We start from the raw sequence: 23,462 nt of genomic DNA, 5'->3' as shown, positions 1-23,462 counted from the left end.
ATGAATGTAGAATATATGAAAGTTTACCTTTTTGAATTCAATTCCAAAAACATTTAACTTTTTCATGATATTCAAATGTTTTGAAATGCACGAGTATAATGTAAGGATAACATAAACTAACATGTTTCATGGATGTTCCATGCCTTTTAAATGTATAAACAGATTAATAAAAGCCCTCATGCCATTCATGAATAAATTAAAATTATGATTTTTGGTGAATTGCTGTGATATCACAGGAATAAAACACTCTGGGATATACTGTTTATAGGAAAATTATCAACTTTGTGATGGTAAAAGCATTGATTTACACTGGGTTGTATCCATTCTGTCACTAGTTATTTTCCTATAACAGCACACCCTATGTGTTTGTAGATAGATAGATAGATAGATAGATAGATAGATAGATAGATAGATAGATAGATAGATAGATAGATAGATAGATAGATAGATAGATAGATAGATAGGCATGGTGATGTAACGGTTAGCACTGTCACCTCACAGCAAGAAGGTTCTGGGTTCAAGCCCAGCGGCCGGCGAGGGCCTTTCTGTGTGGAGTTTGCATGTTCTCCCCGTGTCTGCGTGGGTTTGGTTTCCCCCACAGTCCAAAGACATGCAGTTAGGTTAACATGGGGTGGCCTTGGGCTGAGGTGCCCTTGAGCAAGGTACCTAACCCCTGACTGCTCCCTGGGCTGCTCTAGTGTGGCTGCCCACTGCTCTGGGGGTGTGTGCATGTGTTCACTGCTTCAGATGGGTTAAATGCAGAGGATGAATTTCACTGTGCTTGAAGTGTGCATGTGACAAATAAAGGTTTCTTCTGAATATGAGTGTGAATGATTGATTGTTTGTCTCTATGTGTCAGCCCTGCGATGACCTGGTGACTTGTCCAGGGTGTACCCCGCCTCTCACCCATAGCCAGCTGGGATAGGCTCCAGCTTGCCCTGCACAGGATAAGCAGTTACGGATAATGGATGCATGGATATATAGTACATAGACCTTACATTAGTACATTTTATCTCATCTCATTCTCATTATCTCTAGCTGCTTTATCCTGTTCTACAGGGTCGAAGGCAAGCTGGAGCCTATCCCAGCTGACTACGGGCGAAAGGCGGGGTACACCCTGGACAAGTCGCCAGGTCATCACAGGGCTGACACATAGACACAGACAACCATTCACACTCACACCTACGGTCAATTTAGAGTTAACCTAACCTGCATGTCTTTGGACTGTGGGGGAAACCGGAGCACCCAGAGGAAACCCATGCGGACACGGGGAGAACATGCAAACTCCGCACAGAAAGGCCTTCGCCGGCCACGGGGCTCGAACCCGGACCTTCTTGCTGTGAGGCGACAGCGCTAACCACTACACCACCGTGCCGCCCTAGTACATTTTATGAGTATTTATAATAAGGTCATTAAATGTAATACTAAAATATAGGTTATCATCTAAACAATTCTGATTGTCAGTGTATAAGTAAAGGCTAATCCACAAGTCAGTGAGTCTTAACATTTATAATTTGTAAACAGTGACTCGTGAAACATTTTCACCGCATGCTACATGAGCACACATACATTCCATTAATCTGGCTGAGATACAGGGGCACATTACAGCCATGATTATCTGCCCTGCAATCTGTGTGATAATCTCCTCTTCTAATAAGCTTGTGAGGCTCAATATAATGTCTACAGAGCCACCTACACTTCATACTGTCATGCTCTTGCATTATTCGGGGAGTTGCTGATGAATATGCACATCCTATTATACCTTTGAGCAAACGTATTGAGTGACCTGAAGCAAGCACATGCTGTAAGGACAAGTTATTAGGGTCTGGAATTGTCAAGTAGAAACGCATTTACCTCTTGAGTTCTGGGGGGAAAAGAAAATATTCACCTGTTTTACAGTTTATCTGCAAATGGATGGGGTATCCTGCATCACCAAGCAACAATCCAAAACTTAGGGCAAAAATTGTCAGAATAATTGTTTGAAAAGAAGTTTTGCACTGGTTCTCTCAGTCTTCTGACCTGATATGAAGAAGGCAGCGTTGTAAAGGATATGTCCAGAAGAAAATGGGTGTGGGTAAAAAGAAAGGGGTTGGAGACTTAGGAGCCAAATATTACATTTGAGAGGATCTTGTTCTGAAGAGCTGTTCAGGGAATACAAGAAGGCAAAGATGTGGTGTATGCCAGTTATTAAACGCATTATATGTATTCATAAAGGAAGATGGAAACGTGAATTGATATCATTTTTTTTCACGATTCATATTTTCAATTCGGCATGTTTTCTTTGGCAAGAGTAAACATTTGCCCTCAATTGTACGCTATAAGTTAGTATGGAAATGTAACAGGTGATTGGTATAATGATTGATTTAAGTAAATTTGTAAATGTAGATGTTTTGATTCACCTCTCAGGACAGCATCTAAAAACTCAATTCAGTTTTATTTGCTAAGCTGTTTTAGCAACAAACATTGTCAAAAAAGCAGTTTTACAGAGATCTGGATATAGATTTCGATCTTAATCAGTAAACCATACATTTCATGTTCTCCAGTGTCGAACCAGGGTGGCAGTGGTTAGCACTATCGCCTCACAGCAAGAAGGTTCCAGGTTCGAATCTCATGGCCAATGAGGGGCCTTTCTGTTTGGAGTCTGTGTGGGTTTCCTCTGAGTGCTTTGGTTTCCCCCACAGTCCAAAGACATGCAGTTATGTTATTTGGCTACTCTAAATTGTCCATGACCAAAAACAGTGTAGCAGAAGATAACTTAATTGTTAGCAATGATGACCGCTTCATTAGGATGTGCAGAAATGCAGATGGACTGCAAGGCCCGCACTAGAGCGCATCAGACTTATTCTCCTCTCCTAATGAAGCACCTTGCACAGTAAGGTAAGACAAACGATGTTGTGCCCCCATTGTGTTGTCTCTCTGGACCTCCAGACCTGATGCCAAGTGGTGCCACAGATCTGACTGGTATGGAAGTTTCCCTGCATTGACAACTGACTTGCCGAGTGATGCCATCCATTGGCCATTTGACTGGCTCTTCCGCATGAGAGGTGTGCCATCGACCCTGTTGGTTCATCTGCCACATTGCACCGAAAGGCACCCTGCTGCCAGCACCTTATTGGTGATGTACTATTTAACCCATAGCTGGAACCTCAGCAGGTGCTCCCACTCCAGGTCAGAGCGGACCTGGCAGCAATGGTGATTAAGGGGTAACTCCACTTTCCCCAATATTCAAGTACTCCCAGACCTGAGACTCCCCACCAGTTGCAGTTTAAAGTCATACCCAGTGCAGCAGAGGAGTGGCTAGCTGGCTGTACTTACTTTCCCAAGAAACCCTAGGAAAGAGGACCAACCCAGAACACACTGGACCTGCAAAAACAAAGAAGAGAAATGTTGAACCATACACTGACCTGTGTCACCAGATTTGTTTTATTAATTCTGTTCTTGTTTTATAATTACTACTTGATGAGATAATTATAAAGAAAAGATCAAATAATCTAATTGCACATAATACATGTTGAATAACCACATTGCCTTTGAAAGATGGTGAATTATAAATGAAACACAGTAATGCACAGTTGAAATAAAACGGGCAATTTGACCATCTGACTTGATTTTATTTTTGTCCTTCAGTGTGTAGATGGAAAAAAAACTTGCTTTCAATCTAATTACTGTACAAGGGCAAGACTTAGTCATACGACCTCGATGATTTTAGGTTTTGACAATGAATATCCTGCAATCCATTAAAATTAATTCAATTCATCATTTTTTATGACCAAACATTCACTGCCTAGCAGTGAATTTGCAATATTCGAAATGTCAAAAAACAGCAAAAGCCAAGATGTTCAATTCTATTAAATGTCCCCCTCACATCCCACCCCTTCCTGTGATGGACAGCCATCCAGCATTCACACTTTCTGGCTGGGGGTAGTACCACATCTAAGGGATTTTAATATATTATTTAATAAGTGCTATAGCTTCAGTCCCTTGATGGACTGGCAACCTGTCTAGGATGTTCCCAACCTCTCACCCAAAGTCAGTTGGAATTGATTCCAATCCACCTGCAACCTGCAATGGATAAACAGCATAGAAAATGATTGAATGAATGAATGAATGAATGAATGATTGAATGAATGAATGAATAGACTCAAACACACTACTGTTGATACCCAGAATCAAAGGACATTAATGGTGACCAAGCTAACCACTGCACCTCTCTGTCAGGCATAATCCATCTATCCATCCATTATCTGTAGCCACTTATCCTGTTCTACAGGGTCGCAGGCAAGCTGGAGCCTATCCCAGCTGACTATGGGCCAGAGGTGGGGTACACCCTGGACAAGTCGCCAGGTTATTGCAGGGTTGACACAGAGACAAACAACTATTCACACTCACATTCACACCTACGGTCAATATAGAGCCACCAATTAGCCTAACCTGCATGTCTTTGGACTGTCGGGGAAACCCACGCAGACACAGGGAGAACATGCAAACTCCACACAGAAAGGCCCTCGCCGGCCGCTGGGCTCGAACCCAGGACCTTCTTGCTGTGAGGCTAACCACTACACCACCGTGCTGCCGTCAGGCATAATAAGAACTGTAATTATTTCAAATGTCCCTGAGTTTTTAATCAACATATTCCATGAATGTGTGTAACAGAAGCAATTTGCAGAATAAGTCACCTTTAATGTAAAAATTGAAAGTCCATGATAAACACAAATGAAGGGTTTTTAACCATTAATTATACATACAAACAAATAATTACAATCAAAATGATTAGAATTTTTTTTTATTTCAGCATCAATTGCAGGATATCAAGAACACTTTTTTGAGTAAAGCCACCCCACCCTGGATTAATTATAGATAATACAATAATATCATCCCAGCAATTTAGCAAAAAGGCATTATACAGTACACGATCCAAATTAGCCGAGTAAATGCTCTACTATAGTCTAACTCTGTTGCTGACGCACAAGTCAGATATCAGAGTTTATCAGGCTAATGTATGAGAATACTGTGATCCCTGCATGAGTAATTTCAGAATCTGGCAAAGCTGTTGCACTCTGGCAAAACTTTCTGACGCAGAAGTGGGAAATATTTGAGAGGACCTTGTGGTGCTCCTGCTTGGTGACCTACTTTTCTTCCACTTTTCTCCTGAGGAGCATCGCACACAGTGGCCATATGGCTCATCCAAGGGAAAGCTGCGTCCACAGATTGCAAGCTCTGAACTATATCTTTGTGAAGATCTCCTCAGGCTAAAATTATGCTTCCTTCACCCTGGAGAATAATGTGTCCCACCATGATCTCTGTTCACTGGTCTTGATGAGTCGCGCATGTTCAAGTACACTGAACTCTGTGCTCCTTGTGAAACTCCTGATAGAGGCAGAACCTGCAGAATATTTAAATCTATATTTAATGTCTAAATCTCTCCTTTTGCATATAGCTCACAGCAAGTAGCATGCTTGAGTCAGCGGATAAAGGTGCTTGAAGAGTGTGTGTGCTTGATGATTAAGTACATAATTCAGAAGTTTGAGCATGAGCATCTTTCTAAGAAGCACTTAGACCATGTTACCACCTACTGTGATGAACTCATTTAATTCCACACTAAACAATTTCTGTGTATGCAAATGAGTAAAAAGTTTTTAAAAATGCAGGTTTATGCTGCTCTTTGCCCTCAAAACGTTTGTTCTGAGTCTCACACTGATTTGAAAAAGCTTGACACCACTTTAAAAAAATGTGATGTGGCATAGAACACAGTTCCATTCAGGAACACCTTGCAAATTTTCTGTAAATGATAGCTAACTAGAAGGGCCCACTAGGCCAGCTCGCAGTCATGAGACATAATGTAGACAAAAAAATCATGCCAGTATATAGTACTATTGCAGCTAGAATGTTAACAGTTGGCATAGCTAGACCTTTTAAAATGGGGTGGTAAGGGTTAGGAGGACTGGCCCATTGGCCCTTTAGACCCATTGACTTTATTGGTGTCGGAGTCTAAGGTGTGGCAAAATACTAATCTGCATCCATAGAAAATGACATAATATGGCTACACTTACCAGTTCATGGCCTCCCCATTGGACATAAAAGGTGATGCAGGACCCTGATATGAAGCCCTAAAGGGGTTTATTTTGCAAATATTGATTTAAAAATGATTTCATTGCTTCTGCTAATGATATGGTCCATAGCAACGATCTGTTATACGGAAAAAACAGACCCTAGAATGCTGTAATTGACTAATCAGAATAAAATATTCAACAAAGCCATGTAATAATACCTTACAACAAACTGAAGAAATCCAGTGCTATGCTTCCAAATAACGACTATCATAAACGGTTTGTTCGGCTTTTTCTTTGTTGACATTGGGATCAGGGAATTGTTCACTTCTTTGTTAGCTCTATAAATTCACTTGGTCCTGCATGACACTGGCAGTTTTCACTGTAAGACAATGACGAACTAAACTTTCAAATTTCCCACAGATGTTGTAGTCTTGCCCCCGCTTAGCTACACTCCTGAGTGTTAGCTACAGTTTTGCTTAACATTGCTTTCATGTATCATAAAGCTCAAAAACCTACAAGAGGGCACATTTCTTATTAGCTAGGATATCCCTGTCTCTACATGGCACCTTGTTCATTAGGTTAAATATACATTACTATCTTCAGTTAAAGCAGACCGATACTCTGAATTTTGTTTGAATTATCCTCCTATCTGGCATGCATGGCATGTCTGGTGCCGACAAATTTCTAAGACATGCTAATTTGAGATCCATTTCTTCTTGATTCTCTTATAAACTTCTATGAATAACTGATTCAGAGTACAGAAAGTCTGTTAAGAAAAGCTTCATAAAGAAAACCCCATTCATGAATCAGACATTAAATGAAATGAAAGCAGAAAGCTCTTTTGACTCAGTGGGGTTGATGAGAGAAGAGAGCACTGGGACATTATTAAAAGGGACATCAGAGTGTGTTTTTCACTGCTGTTATGACCAGTGGTGCAGTTCCTTCCAGTGGACTCCATTATGCATAATTTAACTTTCGACTGTGTGCACTTGGAGTTTAGACTATCACAAAGTCTTGGGCAGTGGTATATGGTATTAGAATGAATCTACGATTCAAAAAGACTGTGGCTCACTTGAAATGATTACTGAAAAAAAATATCCAGTGGTTCAGTAAAAATGACAAATACAAATCTGATTTTTGCACAAAAAATATCCATTCCATTCCATCCATTATCTGTAACCACTTATCTTTCAACTTATTTTTCAACTCGAATAAGCGGTTTTTTTAACCGCTTATTCGACTGTGTGCACTTGGAGTTTAGACTATCACAAAGTCTTAGGCAGTGGTATACGGTATTAGAATGAATCTACGATTCAAAAAGACTGTGGCTCACTTGATTACTGAAAAAAAAAATATCCAGTGGTTCAGTAAAAGTGACAAATACAAATCTGATTTTTGCACAAAAAATATCCATTCCATTCCATTCCATCCATTATCTGTAACCGCTTATCTTGTGCAGGGTCGTGGGCAAGCTGGAGCCTATCCCAGCTGAATATGGACGAGAAGCAGGATACACCCCGGACAAGTCGCCAGGTCATCGCAGGGCTCCACAAAAAATATATTATTAAAATTACATAAATGTTTTAAAGTACTGTAATAAATTAATTCATGTAAATATGTGGCAAGTACTCAAAGTGTATATTTTACTTAGTTTACTGGGTTAAATTTACTATTGTTTTGGAAGAGCTCACAAAACTGGAAAAAAGTTACTTGAACCAATTGCATACTAATATGGGGGTGTGGTTTTTCAACTCGATTTGCATATGCTTTTGCAGAACTTTAAACTGATTCGGGGTTTTTTTTATACCAATGTCTCTGTGTGTGGGTGTGTGTGTGTGTGTGTGTGGGGGGGGGGGGGGGGGGCAGGCTAGTGAAGGACTCTTGTGGGGTGTTGCCAGTTCAGTTTTTCTGAAGGTTGATGTAAGTGGATTTATCCCATTAGAGTACAGCTTCTAATTGGAACCATTTCAAGTGTTAATGGCCGTTAAGTAGTAACGATAGGCAGCACAGTGGTTCTGGGGTCAAACCTGCAAGTCAACTGGGGCTGACTTGCATGGAGTGTATGGAGTTTCCATGTTCTCCTCATGCCCACGTGTGTGTTCCAGTTTCCTCCAACAGTCCAAAAACATATGGATTAGGTCAACTGGCTACTCGAAATACCCCATAAGTGTGAATATGAGTGTGACTGGGTGTTTGTCTCTCTGTATTAGTCTTGCAATGTGTCCAGGATGAACCCCATCTCTCACCCAATGCCAGGTGGGATTGGTTCAATCTCGCCTTCAATGGATAAGTGGTATAGAAAATGAATGAATGATTAAACAAGTGAAATAGTAATGATGATGATCATGATGATGATTAATGATTTGTGCAATTAATTGACTTGTTTTATTTGTACAACCCCCAAATCAGGAAAAAAAAACAATAGAACAGCACATTATTTGATGTTTTACCTTATGGATTTTATTGTTTTGTTAAAGTAAGCACACATTCATTTGGATTCATGTAACACATTTAAAAAAAAATTGGGACAAATGTTGACATTCCTTCTCACAATATTTAAAAGATGTTTTGGGGACAAGACATTTCAGGTGTTATTTTTCCCCATTTTTCCTGCAAACAGATCTGAAGGTATGCAACAGTATGGGGTCGTTACTGTCATATTTTTCATTTCAAAATTCATTTTTATTAATGCTTGGTTAAATTTACTCAGACTTCATGTGTGGAAACTTGCCACGCTTTTCTTGAGTAAATCTCACTCCTCCAATATTTTTTTTCAGTAAAGTTTTTTAGAATAAGTATGACTCCCCCCCCCCCCCCCAATATTACAGCTATCAATCATATGGAAGGTTGTTGTTGTTGTTGTCTTCTCAGTAATCAATACGTGTTGTAAGTTTGATGTCTGTAGCATTATTTTAATAAAAACATTTTCCCTTAACCTTTCCCCATTGTGTTGCTTAACAACCGAAGCACACTGTTAGGTTATAAGGACCTTGCCTTAGCCTATAGAATTCAATAAAATCTGAGCCAACTCAACACATCTGATCCAAAGTGGGACTGATGCAGCACAGATAACCGAACACATCTGATAATAGAACCACTTCATTATCTCTGCTTTCTATGTAACCATATCCTTGAGACTCAGTTCACTCATCATTCATAATTCAATGTCATTCTTTGACTCCTGAACAAATTCATGTACCTGCGCTCGAGATGGACTGTTACCTTAGCAACAGGTTTCACTGCTCCGTACTGAACAGTTGGTGAATGTTTGCTCCTCTACAGAGCCAGCAGCTGCTGATACACACCAGGCACACAGACTGTGCTGGAACAAGCACTGTATCCTCACACCAAGTAGACAGACAAGGCTGGAATGAGCTCTTTACACACACAGAGCACACAGGCTGGGCTGGAACTGGCACTGAAATTCAGAACAGTATGGCAGAGCATCAGATCTCAAGCTACTGTCAGATATACAGCTTTCAGTTTGGGCCTGGCGAAATGATCACATTGACAATCACAATTGAACAATGTGGCAAATTCATATTTTCAATATGTGGCTGATTGTGTGATTGTGGTGTCATTTAGCTTTATTATTAATCTAACTAAAAATTATTTTTCAACATTGAATCTAGGAAAACATTTATCATATACATCCATCCATTATCTGTAACCGCTTGTCCTGTGCAGGATTGTGGGCAAGCTGGAGCCTATCCCAGCTGACTATGGGCGAGAGGTGGGGTACACCCTGGACAAGTCGCCAGATCATCACAGGGCTGACACATAGAGACCAGAGATGTATAGTAACGAAGTGGGACTACTTAAGTACTGTACTTAAGTACTAAAATGCAGTATCTGTACTTTATTGGAGTATTATTTTTTTTCTCCTACTTCCACTTTTACTTCACTACATATTTTTGATGAATTTAATACTTTTACTCCGATACATTTTTCATGTGGGCGGCATGGTGGTGTAGTGGTTAGCGCTGTCGCCTCACAGCAAGAAGGTCCGGGTTTGAGCCCCGTGGCCGGCGAGGGCCTTTCTGTGTGGAGTTTGCATGTTCTCCCCGTGTCCGCGTGGGTTTCCTCCGGGTGCTCCGGTTTCCCCCACAGTCCAAAGACATGCAGGTTAGGTTAACTGGTGACTCTAAATTGACCGTAGGTGTGAATGTGTGTGTGAATGGTTGTCTGTGTCTATGTGTCAGCCCTGTGATGACCTGGTGACTTGTCCAGGGTGTACCCCGCCTTTCACCCGTAGTCAGCTGGGATAGGCTCCAGCTTGCCTGTGACCCTGTAGAACAGGATAAAGCGGCTAGAGATAATGAGATGAGATGAGACATTTTTCATGTGCTGAATCGTTACTCATTACTATTATAAAAATGTTATGAATCATACCAAACCCATAATATCAATGCCAGAGCGGTAGATGGCTCTGTCACCAGGTTTGATGTAGCTGGCTCATCATTGGGCGATTCAAGCGATCAAGCTGTATATAAAAAGACTGCATGCTCCCCTTCCGCCTTTCGCACCGCTGCCTGCATGCATTGGGAACACTTAGCGTCAGTCTACTGCTCTATTTCGAGATGGAAGAAGACCCAGGAACACCACCATCAACACCAAGTTCTTCGACTTGGAATGATCATGGTGAGGGTGATGAAAGCGACCCCTGGCCCTACTTAGAGTCCATGTTTTCCTTTGTCGGACTAAAAGACAATTCGTATCGAATGAAGTGCCTACTCTGCCTCCCGAAAGATTGCGAAATAATGGCCTTCAAAAATTCAACGTCGAATTTGAAGAAACATATCAAGGTAAGTTACAAATATAGCTAATAAACATAATGACACATCAGCTTGAGCTATCAGTAAGCGCTAGCAGCTAGCTAACTAGCTAACAGAGGTTCAGTTCTGCGGTGTTCACTTAGCATGTAGCAGCTAACGTTAACTAGAACAAGCCTGGCTGACTAGCTGTGCCACGCTGAATGGTGTTATTATTGACACATCACTAATGTCAACTTTCTCTTATTTTATGGCATATAGTCTACTGTTGCCAAATATAAATTGTGGACCATGTCTCTTTTCGTGCTGCCTAATCACATGCCCATAGCCCATTATTTTATAGTGTATAGGGTTAGCTAATGGTTGTGGCACTGGCATAACTAATGCTAGATTAATTTAACTGATTGTTGCAAAGTTGCTGCGGGTAAATACAGGGCAGTAGGCCTATTAATGGAGTTCTGTTTTTACTATTTGTAATGTAGCCTCTTGACTAGACGTTATCCGTTCGCGTGACCAGCATGCCCCGACATGCCGTGAATGTGACCTTGAACCTTAGCCTGCTAGCAGCTACATTCTGTTACTCTGCTATAATTTGCTATTTGGCTAACGGCTTGTTTGGGCATTTTGTGATGCATGTAGCCTAGGTCAATTTATGACCATTTCTCTTCCAACTTTTTTGGTAATGAACCCAAAGTGATGACGAACAAAGAATCTCAACTAGTCTGCACTTCAAGTGGTCCTCGCGCACTCCCATTTCTCATGATGCATTGTTGGATGTATCAAATTAGGCCTAGCACTACAGGGTTTTGCAAGTAGACAGATTATTAGAGTACCAGTGATGGATTTTTGGTTATGGGGTTGCTTGCTTAAGTCTTTTAATGTAGAATTATAGTGGATAAATCCCTTTAAATTTAATTAATTTTGCTTTTATCAATAGTATCACAGCAGTCACTACAGTCACCTATGTTGCTCAAGATATAATTCTGAGAAAGTAAAGCTATATATGTTTGTCTTGTTTCAGAGCAAGCATGACTGCCACTTGAAAAGATATGAGGAACTCACATTAGTTAAACAAATGAGGGAGACTGCAATTCCCTCCCCCTCCATCAAGCAGCCCACATTATTAGAGAGCTGGACGGCGCCCCATAGATCCATTGACAAGGCCATTGTGAATTATGTTGTCCAAGGACTTCAGCCTTTCAGCATCGTAGAGCAAGAACCTTTCCGGGACTTTGTGTTCGACCTGGTGCCAAATACCAAAATAATGTCAAGAATCACACTCACATTTAGGATTGATGATGGTGCCAAACAAATGAAGATCAAAATGATTGAGGCCATGAAAACTGTGGACCACATCGCAACAACCACTGACTGCTGGTCAGCCAGGCGGCGTAGTTTCATTGGGGTCATGGCCCATTGGCTGGACCCTGAAAGTTTAAAAAGGGTCTCTGTGGCCCTGGCCTGTAAAAGATTAAGAGGCTCTCACACTTTTGACCTTCTGGCAAATGCACTTAATGATATCCATGCTGAGTTTGAAATTCGGGGGAAGATAGTCACAACAACCACGGACAATGGCTCCAACTTCATCAAAGCCTTCAAAGTCTTCGCTGAAGATGAAAATAGCAATGCTGGTGCTCAAGTTCAGGAGGAGGAAGAAGCAGACCAAGATAAGGAGGAGGTAGAGTTTGTTGACGTATCTTCACTTTTGGATGAGGATGATGGTTTTGAGTTCCAGCTTCCAAAGCACCAGTGTTGTGCATGCCACATTCTTAACCTAATAGCCACTACCGATGCCAGCAAGGCAGTGTCCAATGACATGTACAAGAAATTATACTATTCAGCATTTGGCAAGTGCAATGCACTTTGGAATAAGTGGTCAAGATCCTCAATAGCAGCTGAAACTGTGGAAAATGCTTGCTCCCTCCAGCTTGTGCGACCAGTTGCAACAAGGTGGAACTCTGTGTTCATGGCTGTGGAGAGACTGCTCAGGATCATCAAAGAGAAGGGAGAGGTAGCCATGAGAGTTGTCTGCACAGATTTGAACGTTCCAATGTAAGTTTAAAAAAAATCATTGTGCTCTTTCTCTCAAGCTCAATTCTGGTACATATTGTCTACTTGTACAACAATTGAATTGAATGATTAACATTGAATGATGAACCATTCCATTGCATGATAATGAGCCGATCATGTAGCAATGCTGTTTTTTTTGTCTCTTATTGTTACACCTAATCACCTAACACCTAATCCTGTGTGTTAATGAAATGTTCTTGTCTTCATCACAGGTTTAATCCAGCCAAACTTGCATTCCTGTCAGAGTTTGCTGTTGTGATGACTCCAGCCGCCCAAGCAACTAACATCTTGCAAGCTGAAACCAATGTCCAGATGGGGTGGCTGCTCCCAACCGTCAAGCTCCTGAAAATTAAGCTGGACAGGATCAAGCTACCGCTAAAATACTGCAAGCCCCTTGTCGACACTCTGCAGGTGGGCATTGAGGATCGCTTTGGCCCTATGATGGGAGACCCAGAGCTGGTGGCCGCTGCTATTCTGCTTCCAAAGTTCCGGACAAATTGGGCACAGGAAGATGAGACAATCAAAATGGGTAAGAAAGGGAACACTTTCAATTAAGATTTGCATATTAATCATACATCAAGTGCTTACTAACATGGATATTAGTAGTACATTAGCCCTTTCTTAGCCTGTATAAAGCAGTCATTTCCATTAAAATCATTATTTCTTACTGACAATGTTGTCATGTTAAATCTGTGGTTACTGTCACGACTGGGTGAAACTATTATTGTTTCTAATGTACTCATATTTTAGGAATGGACTATATCAAACAACACATTGAAGACTTCTTGTTGCAGTCTGGTGAGGTCAACAGGTCAAGCTCATCTGATGAAGACGACTTTTTTTCTGGCATGAGGGGTTCAAAGGCACAAGACAGCGCCAAACAGCTAGATGCGTACTTGTCCTGTTCAGCAGATAACATGGACTTGCTCAAGTCTTTTCCAGCTGTGTGTAAGATGTCTGTTAGGTTAAATACACCCCTTCCAGCATCAGCAGCCTGCGAGAGGCTTTTTAGTATCACAGGATTAGTCTTTAGCCAAAGAAGAGTGAGACTGAATGACTCCAATTTTGAAAACCAACTACTTTTGAGATTAAACAAAAGATTTCTAACTCTCTAACTGACTGCTTTATGCATACCAGTTTAAGAAGGGAATACACTGTGGAGGGGAAAAAAGTACAAGAAGGGAGGGATGCTGTGGGGGGATCTGTTTTTGTTTACAAAGAGCTCCGGTGTTGTAAGGTGCTCTACTCGTGTGTTTTTACATGAGAAATACTTGTATGTGGCCTACTGGGGGGTATTCCAAGTAGTTAAGAGACAAACCTGAGGAAGTTGACCTGGAGGCAGTGGTTAACCTGTTGATGGAAGAGCCCTTTGGCTTTGTGAGAATGATGCTTCCGGGCTGTTCTATTATAAGGCTTACCATTAGGCTTAACTTACCCAGGTTTGTCACTTAGCCGTATTTTTGGAATACCCCTCTAGCCTTTGAGATGTTTTAATAGTGTTTTTTTTTTTCACAAACACTTGTATGGCCTTTTATGTCCTTGTACTGCTGCTTCAGCCAAAGAAATTGTGCCCTTAACTTTAAATGTTTGAAATAATATAAACAATATGATATTCAAACTTTTGACTGCTTTCTTTAATATACACAGTACTTGTACTTTTACTTTCAGTACTTGAGTAGTGATTTTTAAAATACTTCTACTTGCAATACTTAAGTACAAAACATTTTGAATACTTCCACTTAAGTATGGTGTTTAAAGAACACTTCAACTCAAGTCACTTTTTTGATATAGTACTTGTACTCCACTCCTCTACTTTATACATCTCTGATAGAGACAAACAACCATTCACACCTACAGTCAATTTAGAGCCACCAATTAGCCTAACCTGCATGTCTTTGGACTGTGGGGGAAACCAGAGCACCCGGAGGAAACCCACACAGACATGGGGAGAACATGCAAACTCCACACAGTAACGCCCTCGTTGGGCGCTGGGCTCGAACCCAGGACCTTCTTGCTGTGAGGCAACAGTGCTAACCACTACACCACTGTGATATATATGTATATGCATGCACATTTGTTTTACTGGGAATTAATACATCACTCTTTTACGCCATACGTAAAGCTGCTATTGTTAAAAGCACTATAAAAAACTTGACACTCGTATTTTTCATAGAAACTCCATCCTATTGATATTTTTGTTGAATAAATGATTGAAAGAGCTCATTTTCCTTGTCATTTTGTTCATCACATTTATCTGTAAGCACTGTTTCAAAAGGGCAAAATATTTGCTTGTTTAAATATATTGAGAAATTCTACAATTTCTATGGGATGTACTTATTTTTTCACATGACTATAACTTACTGTAGCTATTGGTGATCTGAAGTGAAGGCAGAAGAAAACTGTACATGTCTTGATAAAATACTTGGATTTGACCATCAGGTTTGACCAAAATCTAAATATAACCAATGCTCATTTTTGATGAACTGAAGCAACAGGCTGTCTGGCTTTTTCCCATGTCTCATAAAACGGTGAACCTTCCTAATGTTAGCTAACATTAGCTAGTCTAGTTTAGCTATAGGAAGTGGTATTTACCCGTACATTCTACCTGCAGTCTTTCATCCACATTGACAATTTTTCTCTCATTCCTTCACACACTTCCTCCTTTTCCTTCTTTCATTTCCTGTTCTGTGCCCATGACGTTTCTTATGAGCTTTCTCCATCTTGACAACTTGTCTGTCATGACAATTTGACAAATTAGATCACAGGGAGTAGACCACTATTAAATGATTGCTATTATAGTTGCATAATATCAGGAACATTTACTTTAAAGCTGTGATTACAGTTTTTAACCCAATATAAGACAACAGTGTACATGCGCCAGCCTGCCACATGGGTTTTCCGTGATCATAGTATACGTGATGATTTTTTATCCTTTTTGTAATGTTAAAAGTTTGGGCAAATAAATATAGACATCACCTGGGATGTCACTTGGACGTCCTTGTTTAAAAAAAATCTTGCAGTGTATTTCAAAAAAGTGGATATGACAATGTTGTATATCAGCATACTGCAAATAAACACCATTATAAATAGTTTCCTGGAGGACAGGAAGTGACTTCTGCATTTACAGTCAACAGTGGTGCTTGAAAGTTTGTGAACTCTTTAGAATTGTCTATATTTCTGCATAAATATGACCTAAAACATCATCAGATTTTCACACAAGTCCTAAAAGTAGATAAAGAGAACCCAGTTAAACAAATGAGACAAAAATATTATACTTGGTCATTTATTTATTGAGGAAAATGATCCAATATTACATATCTCTGAGTGGCAAAAGTATGTGACCCTCTAGGATTAGCAGTTAATTTGAAGGTGAAATTAGAGTCAGGTGTTTTCAATCAATGGGATGACAATCAGGTGTGAGTGGGCACCCTGTTTTATTTAAAGAACAGGGATCTATCAAAGTCTGATCTTCACAACACATGTTTGTGGAAGTGTATCATGGCATGAACAAAAGAGATTTCTGAGGACCTCAGAAAAAGCGTTGTTGATGCTCATCAGGCTGGAAAAGATTACAAAACCATCTCTAAAGAGTTTGGACTCCACCAATCCACAGTCAGACAGATTGTGTACAAATGGAGGAAATTCAAGACCATTGTTACCCTCCTCAGGAGTGGTCGACCAACAAAGATCACTCCAAGAGGAGAAGGCGTGTAATAGTCGGCAAGGTCACAAAGGACCCCAGGGTAACTTCTAAGCAACTGAAGGCCTCTCTTACATTGGCTAATGTTAATGTTCATGAGTCCACCATCAGGAGAACACTGAACAACAATGATGTGCATGGCAGGGTTGCAAGGAGAAAGCCACTGCTCTCCAAAAAGAACATTGCTGCTTGTCTGCAGTTTGCTAAAAATCATGTGGACAAGCCAGAAGGCTATTGGAAAAAAGTTTTGTGGACGGATGAGACCAAAATAGAACTTTTTGGTTTAAATGAGAAGCATTATGTTTGGAGAAAGGAAAACACTGCATTCCAGCATAAGAACCTTATCCCATCTGTGAAACACGGTGGTAGCAGTATCATGGTTTGGGCCTGTTTTGCTGCAACTGGGCCAGGATGGCTTGCCGTCATTAATGGAACAATGAATTCTGAATTATACCAGCGAATTCTAAAGGGACATGACAGGACATCTGTCCATGAACTGAATCTCAAGAGAAGGTGGGTCATGCAACAAGACAACGACCCTAAGCACACAAGTCGTTCTACCAAAGAATGGTTAAAGAAGAATAAAGTTAATGTTTTGGGATGGCCAAGTCCAAGTCCTGACCTTAATCCAATCGAAATGTTGTGGAAGGACCTGAAGCGAGCAGTTCATGTGAGGAAACCCACCAACATCCCAGAGTTGAAGCTGTTCTGTATGGAGGAATGGGCTAAAATTCCTCCAAGCCGGTGTGCAGGACTGATCAACAGTTACTGCAAACGTTTAGTTGCAGTTATTGCTGCACAAGGGGGTCACACCAGATACTGAACGCAAAGGTTCACATACTTTTGCCACTCACAGATATGTAATATTGGATCATTTTCCTCAATAAATAAATGACCAAGTATAATATTTTTGTCTCATTTGTTTAACTGGGTTCTCTTTATCTACTTTTAGGACTTGTGTGAAAATCTGATGTTGTTTTAGGTCATATAAATGCAGAAATATAGAAAACTCTAAAGGGTTCACAAACTTTCAAGCACCACTGCAATGTCCTCTGCAAAGGTAAAACACACTACAAGCATCCGTGCTGATTATTTTTTACATACCTCTATTTGCTTTGTGTAATTGTTATGGATGTAGAACACACATCACAATATTATCAAGTCAAGTAGGCACTTCATAATATACAATCTGACAGCTGCATTCTGAAAATATGTCAAAACCATATTGGTGTCGGAATGTGATTTATCAAGTATGTAAAGAGACATCAAATCCTAAAATCTTCTGTAGCACTCTTTTTATATCTGTCAATTGCATTTTACTCTACATACACTAATTGTCAAGTAAGACATGACATATGGTGTACAACTATCATTCTACAGTGGATATAAAAAGTGTACACACCCCATTAAAATGATAGGTTTTTCTGATGTAAAAAAAAATGTGACCATGATAAATAATTTCAAAACTTTTCCCACCTTTGATGTGACCTATAACCTGTACAATTCAATTGAAAAACAAACAAATATGTTTGGGGGTAAAAAAATAAAAAGCGTACAATAAGCTGATTGCATAAGTGTGCACACCCTTAAACTAATACTTTGTTGAAGCACCTTTTGATTTAATTACAGCATTCAGTCTTTTTGGGTTCACACCTGCCATCAATTAAAATGACTGATTAACCCCAAATAAAGTTCAGACATTTATTCAGTTGCATCCTCCAGCAAAAGCCAGGGTTCACAGAGAGCTTACAAAGCATCAAAGGGATCTCAGTGTTGAAAGGTGTCAATCAGGGGAAGGGTACAAAAACATTTCCACGGCATTAGATATACCTGAAGACAATCATCAAGAAGTGGAGAAAATTTGGGACAACAGTGACATTACCGAGAACTGGATGTCCCTCCAAAATTGGTGAAAAGACAAGATGAAAACTGGTCAGGGAGGCTGCCAAGAGGCCGACAGCAACACTGAAGGAGCTACAGGAATTTCTGGCAAGTACTGGTTGTGTACTACATGTGACAACAATCTCCCGTATTCTCCATATGTCTGGACTATGGGGTAGGATCAACGAAAAACATCCAGGTCCGGCTAAATTTTGCAAAAAAAAAAAACATCAATTCTCCCAAAAGCATGTGGGAAAATGTGTTATGGTCTGATGAAACCAAGGTTGAACTTTTTGGCCACAATTCCAAAAGGTATGTTTGGCGCAAAAATAATACTGCGCGTCACTCAAAGAACACCACACCCACGGTGAAGCATGGTGGTGGCAGCATCATATTTTGGGGTGGTTTTTCTTCAGCTGGAACAGGGGCTTTAGTCAAGGTGGAGGGAATTATGAACAGTTCTAAATACCAGTCACTTTTTGCCCAAAACCCCAGCCAGAGCCCAGACCTAAATCCAATTGAAAATCTGTGGGGTGACCTGAAGAGGGCTGTGCACAAGAGATGCCCTCGCATCTGGAAATGGCCTCGCATTTGGAGCGCTTTTGCAAGGAAGAGTGGGCAAATATTGCCAAGTCTAGATGTGGCAGGCTGATAGACTCCGACCCAAAAAGACTGAATGCTGTAATTAAATCAAAAGGTGCTTCAACAAAGTCTTAGTTTAAGGGTGTGCACACTTATGCAACCAGTTTATTGTACTTTTTTTTTTTTTAATGTTTTTCCCCCTCACAGATTTTTTTGTTTTTCAATTGAATTGTACAGATTATAGGCCACATTAAAGTTGGGAAAAGTTTTGAAATTATTTATTGTGGTCTCTTTTTTTTTTTACATCAGAAAAACCTATCATTTTAACAGGGTGTGTACACTTTTTATATCCACTGTACCTCACTGACTTACTCATAGAAATTTGATCATCTTGACAAAATGCGACAAAGGAGACCCCGGAGTCTTGAGCAACTGAAATTGTACATCAGTTGAGAATGGGACATTTCACTTTCAAAACTACAGTAATTGGTCTCCTCAGTTCCCAAACATTTACAGTGTTGTTAAAAGTAGAGGTGCTGCAACAGAGTGACAATTGTCAATTGTGATAAACATGCCCCTGTTCCAACTTTTTTGAAATGGCATAAAGTACAAAATGAGCATATACTCGTATGTTAAAAAAAATTTTTATATGTTGTCTTTGTACTATTTTCAATGAAATTTAGGGTTCCCAAGATTTGCAAATCATCACATTCTGTTTCTATTTACATTTAAACACTGCGTCCCCACTTGGGTTGTAAAACCATGTGATACTGCCGCAGAGTGGGGAAAATATTTAAACATGCACTGACCTACCATATGAAAGCAGGGAGCATCACCTGCATTGATGGCACTTTAAACCAAACATCATGCATGAATAGTTCAAATATTATTTAATCCCGCCCATTTCCACAGACATTTTTGACCAGCCCTCAATGAAAGTTTGGATGTTCTAAATTTTCTAATGAATTTATCAAAGTCAAACCATGGAAATTATACTGCCTGGCCAAAAAAAAAAAAAGTCACCATTTGGATTTAAATAAGCAAACACGTAAGAGCCTTTGATTGGATAATTACTGCAGTGATTAATATATTTTCAGCTGGCAGCAATTTTTTTAAGACCATTTTTATAATGGTCTTTGGTATGACCCAACCACGAGTAGAACTCGCGATCTCCTGATCGAGAGGCGGACATGGTAACCACTAGGCTAAACAACCAAGCAGATTGCTGAAATGACTGGAATTGGGTTAAGAACTGTCCAACACATTATTAAAACCTGGAAGGATAGTGGTGAACCATCAACTTCGTGGAAAAAATGTGGCTGGAAAAAGATCCCGACTGACCTTGATCAGAGATCACTTAAATGCTTGGTGAAGTTGAATCATAAAAAAATCGACAGTAGAACTCACAGATATGTTTAATATTGAAATTAAGAGCATTTCCACACTCACAATGAGATAAGAACTCACAGGATTTATACTAAACAGCTGTGTGGCCATAAGAAAACTACTTGTTAATGAGGCTAATCAGAAGAAAAGGCTTCAGTTTGTTAGGGAGCATAAAGATTGGACTCTGGAACAATGAAAAAAAAGGTTATGTGGTCTGATGTGTCCAGATTGACCCTATTCCTGAACAATGGGCATTTCAGGGGAAGAACAGAAGAACATGAAGCGATGCATCTATCATGCATAGTAGCCACTGTACAAGCCTCTGGAGGCAGTGTTATGATCTGGGGTTGCTTCAGTTGGTCAGTTTGAGGCTCAGCAGTTTGATGGGGCAATAAAATGAAGTCGGCTCACTACCTGAATGTACTGAATGACCAGGTTATCCCATCAATGGACTTTTTTTCCTTTCTTGATGGTACGGGGGGGCAGCACGGCGGTGTAGTGGGTGGCACAGTGGTATAGTGGTTAGCACTGTCACCTCACAGCAAGAAAGTCCTGGGTTCGAGCCCCGTGGCCAGCGAGGGCCTTTCTGCATGGAGTTTGCATGTTCTCCCTGTGCCCGCGTGGGTTTCCTCCGGGTGCTCCGGTTTCCCCCACAGTCCAAAGACATGCAGGTTAGGCTAATTGGTGGCTCTAAATTGACCGTAGGTGTGAGTGTGAATGGTTGTTTGTCTCTGTGTCAGCCCTGCGATAACCTGGTGACTTGTCCAGGGTGTACCCCGCCTCTCGCCCATAGTCAGCTGGGATAGGCTCCAACTTGCCTGTGACCCTGTAGAACTGGATAAGCAGCTACAGATAATGGATGGATGGTACAGGGATAAAACTAGGGCTCAGATTGTGAAAGAGTGGTTCAGGAAGCATGAGGAATCATTTTCACACATGAATTAACCACCACAGAGTCCTGATCTTAACCCTATTGAACGTTTTTGGCATATTCTGGAGAAGAAGTTAGAGTTAAGACAAGATCTTGGTGAAAAATTAATGCAACTCTGGATGGATATAAATGTAGTGACATTGTATAAGGTTACTGAAACAATGCCACAGCAAATGCATCCCATAATGAAGGGTAAAGGTGAGCAAGTGAAATATTAGTGTGTGACTTTTGGCCAGGCAGTGTGTGTGTGTGTGTGTGTGTATGCAACCCCGATTCCAAAAAAGTTGGGACAAAGTACAAATTGTAAATAAAAACGGAAAGCAATCATTTACAAATCTCAAAAACTGATATTGTATTCACAATAGAACAACATAGACAACATATCAAATGCCAAAAGTGAGACATTTTGAAATTTCATGCCAAATATTGGCTCATTTGAAATTTCATGACAACAACACATCTCAAAAAAGTTGGGACAGGGGCAATAAGAGGCTGGAAAAGTTAAAGGTACAAAAAAGGAACAGCTGGAGGACCAAATTGCAACTCATTAGGTCAATTGGCAATAGGTCATTAACATGACTGGGTATAAAAAGAGCATCTTGGAGTGGCAGTGGCTCTCAGAAGTAAAGATGGGAAGAGGATCACCAATCCCCCTAATTCTGTGCCGACAAACAGTGGAGCAATATCAGAAAGGAGTTCGACAGTGTAAAATTGCAAAGAGTTTGAACATATCATCATCTACAGTGCATAATATCATCAAAAGATTCAGAGAATCTGGAAAAATCTCTGTGTGTAAGGGTCAAGGCCGGAAAACCATACTGGGTGCCCGTGATCTTCGGGCCCTTAGACGGCACTGCATCACATACAGGCATGCTTCTGCATTGGAAATCACAAAATGGGCTCAGGAATATTTCCAGAGAACATTATCTGTGAACACAATTCACCGTGCCATCCGCCGTTGCCAGCTAAAACTCTATAGTTCAAAGGAGAAGCCATATCTAAACATGATCCAGAAGCGCAGACGTCTTCTCTGGGCCAAGGCTCATTTAAAATGGACTGTGGCAAAGTGGAAAACTGTTCTGTGGTCAGACGAATCAAAATTTGAAGTTCTTTATGGAAATCAGGGACGCCGTGTCATTCGGACTAAAGAGGAGAAGGACGACCCAAGTTGTTATCAGCGCTCAGTTCAGAAGCCTGCATCTCTGATGGTATGGGGTTGCATTAGTGCATGTGGCATGGGCAGCTTACACATCTGGAAAGACACCATCAATGCTGAAAGGTATATCCAGATTCTAGAACAACATATGCTCTCATCCAGACGATGTCTCTTTCAGGGAAGACCTTGCATTTCCAACATGACAATGCCAAACCACATACTGCATCAATTACAGCATCATGGCTGCGTAGAAGAAGGGTCCGGGTACTGAACTGGCCAGCCTGCAGTCCAGATCTTTCACCCATAGAAAACATTTGGCGCATCATACAACGGAAGATACGACAAAAAAGACCTAAGACAGTTGAGCAACTAGAATCCTACATTAGACAAGAATGGGTTAACATTCCTATCCCTAAACTTGAGCAACTTGTCTCCTCAGTCCCCAGACGTTTACAGACTGTTGTAAAGAGAAAAGGGGATGTCTCACAGTGGTAAACATGGCCTTGTCCCAACTTTTTTGAGATGTGGTGTTGTCATGAAATTTAAAAATCACCTAATTTTTCTCTTTAAATGATACATTTTCTCAGTTTAAACATTTGATATGTCATCTATGTTCTATTCTGAATAAAATATGGAATTTTGAAACTTCCACATCATTGCATTCCGTTTTTATTTACAATTTGTACTTTGTCCCAACTTTTTTGGAATCGGGGTTGTATATAAAATGCATAACAGATTAGACAAAGAAGCAAAACTGTTAATTCCAACATGTTTCTTTTAATTATTTTGAGGACAATATTACATTTTTGCCTCCAAATAAAATTGTCAACGATAAATAAAGGCTTCTTACAAAATGGTGAAATCAACTACAAATTAGACAAACATATGGTCCTTTCTTTTACAGTTACTATCATTCACAAAATATTTACAGTCT

Source organism: Neoarius graeffei, chromosome 15 (genome assembly GCF_027579695.1).
Source record: "Neoarius graeffei isolate fNeoGra1 chromosome 15, fNeoGra1.pri, whole genome shotgun sequence".
NCBI lineage: Eukaryota > Metazoa > Chordata > Actinopteri > Siluriformes > Ariidae > Neoarius > Neoarius graeffei.
The sequence above is the reverse complement of the archived record's forward strand: the minus strand, read 5'-3'. Positions refer to the sequence as shown.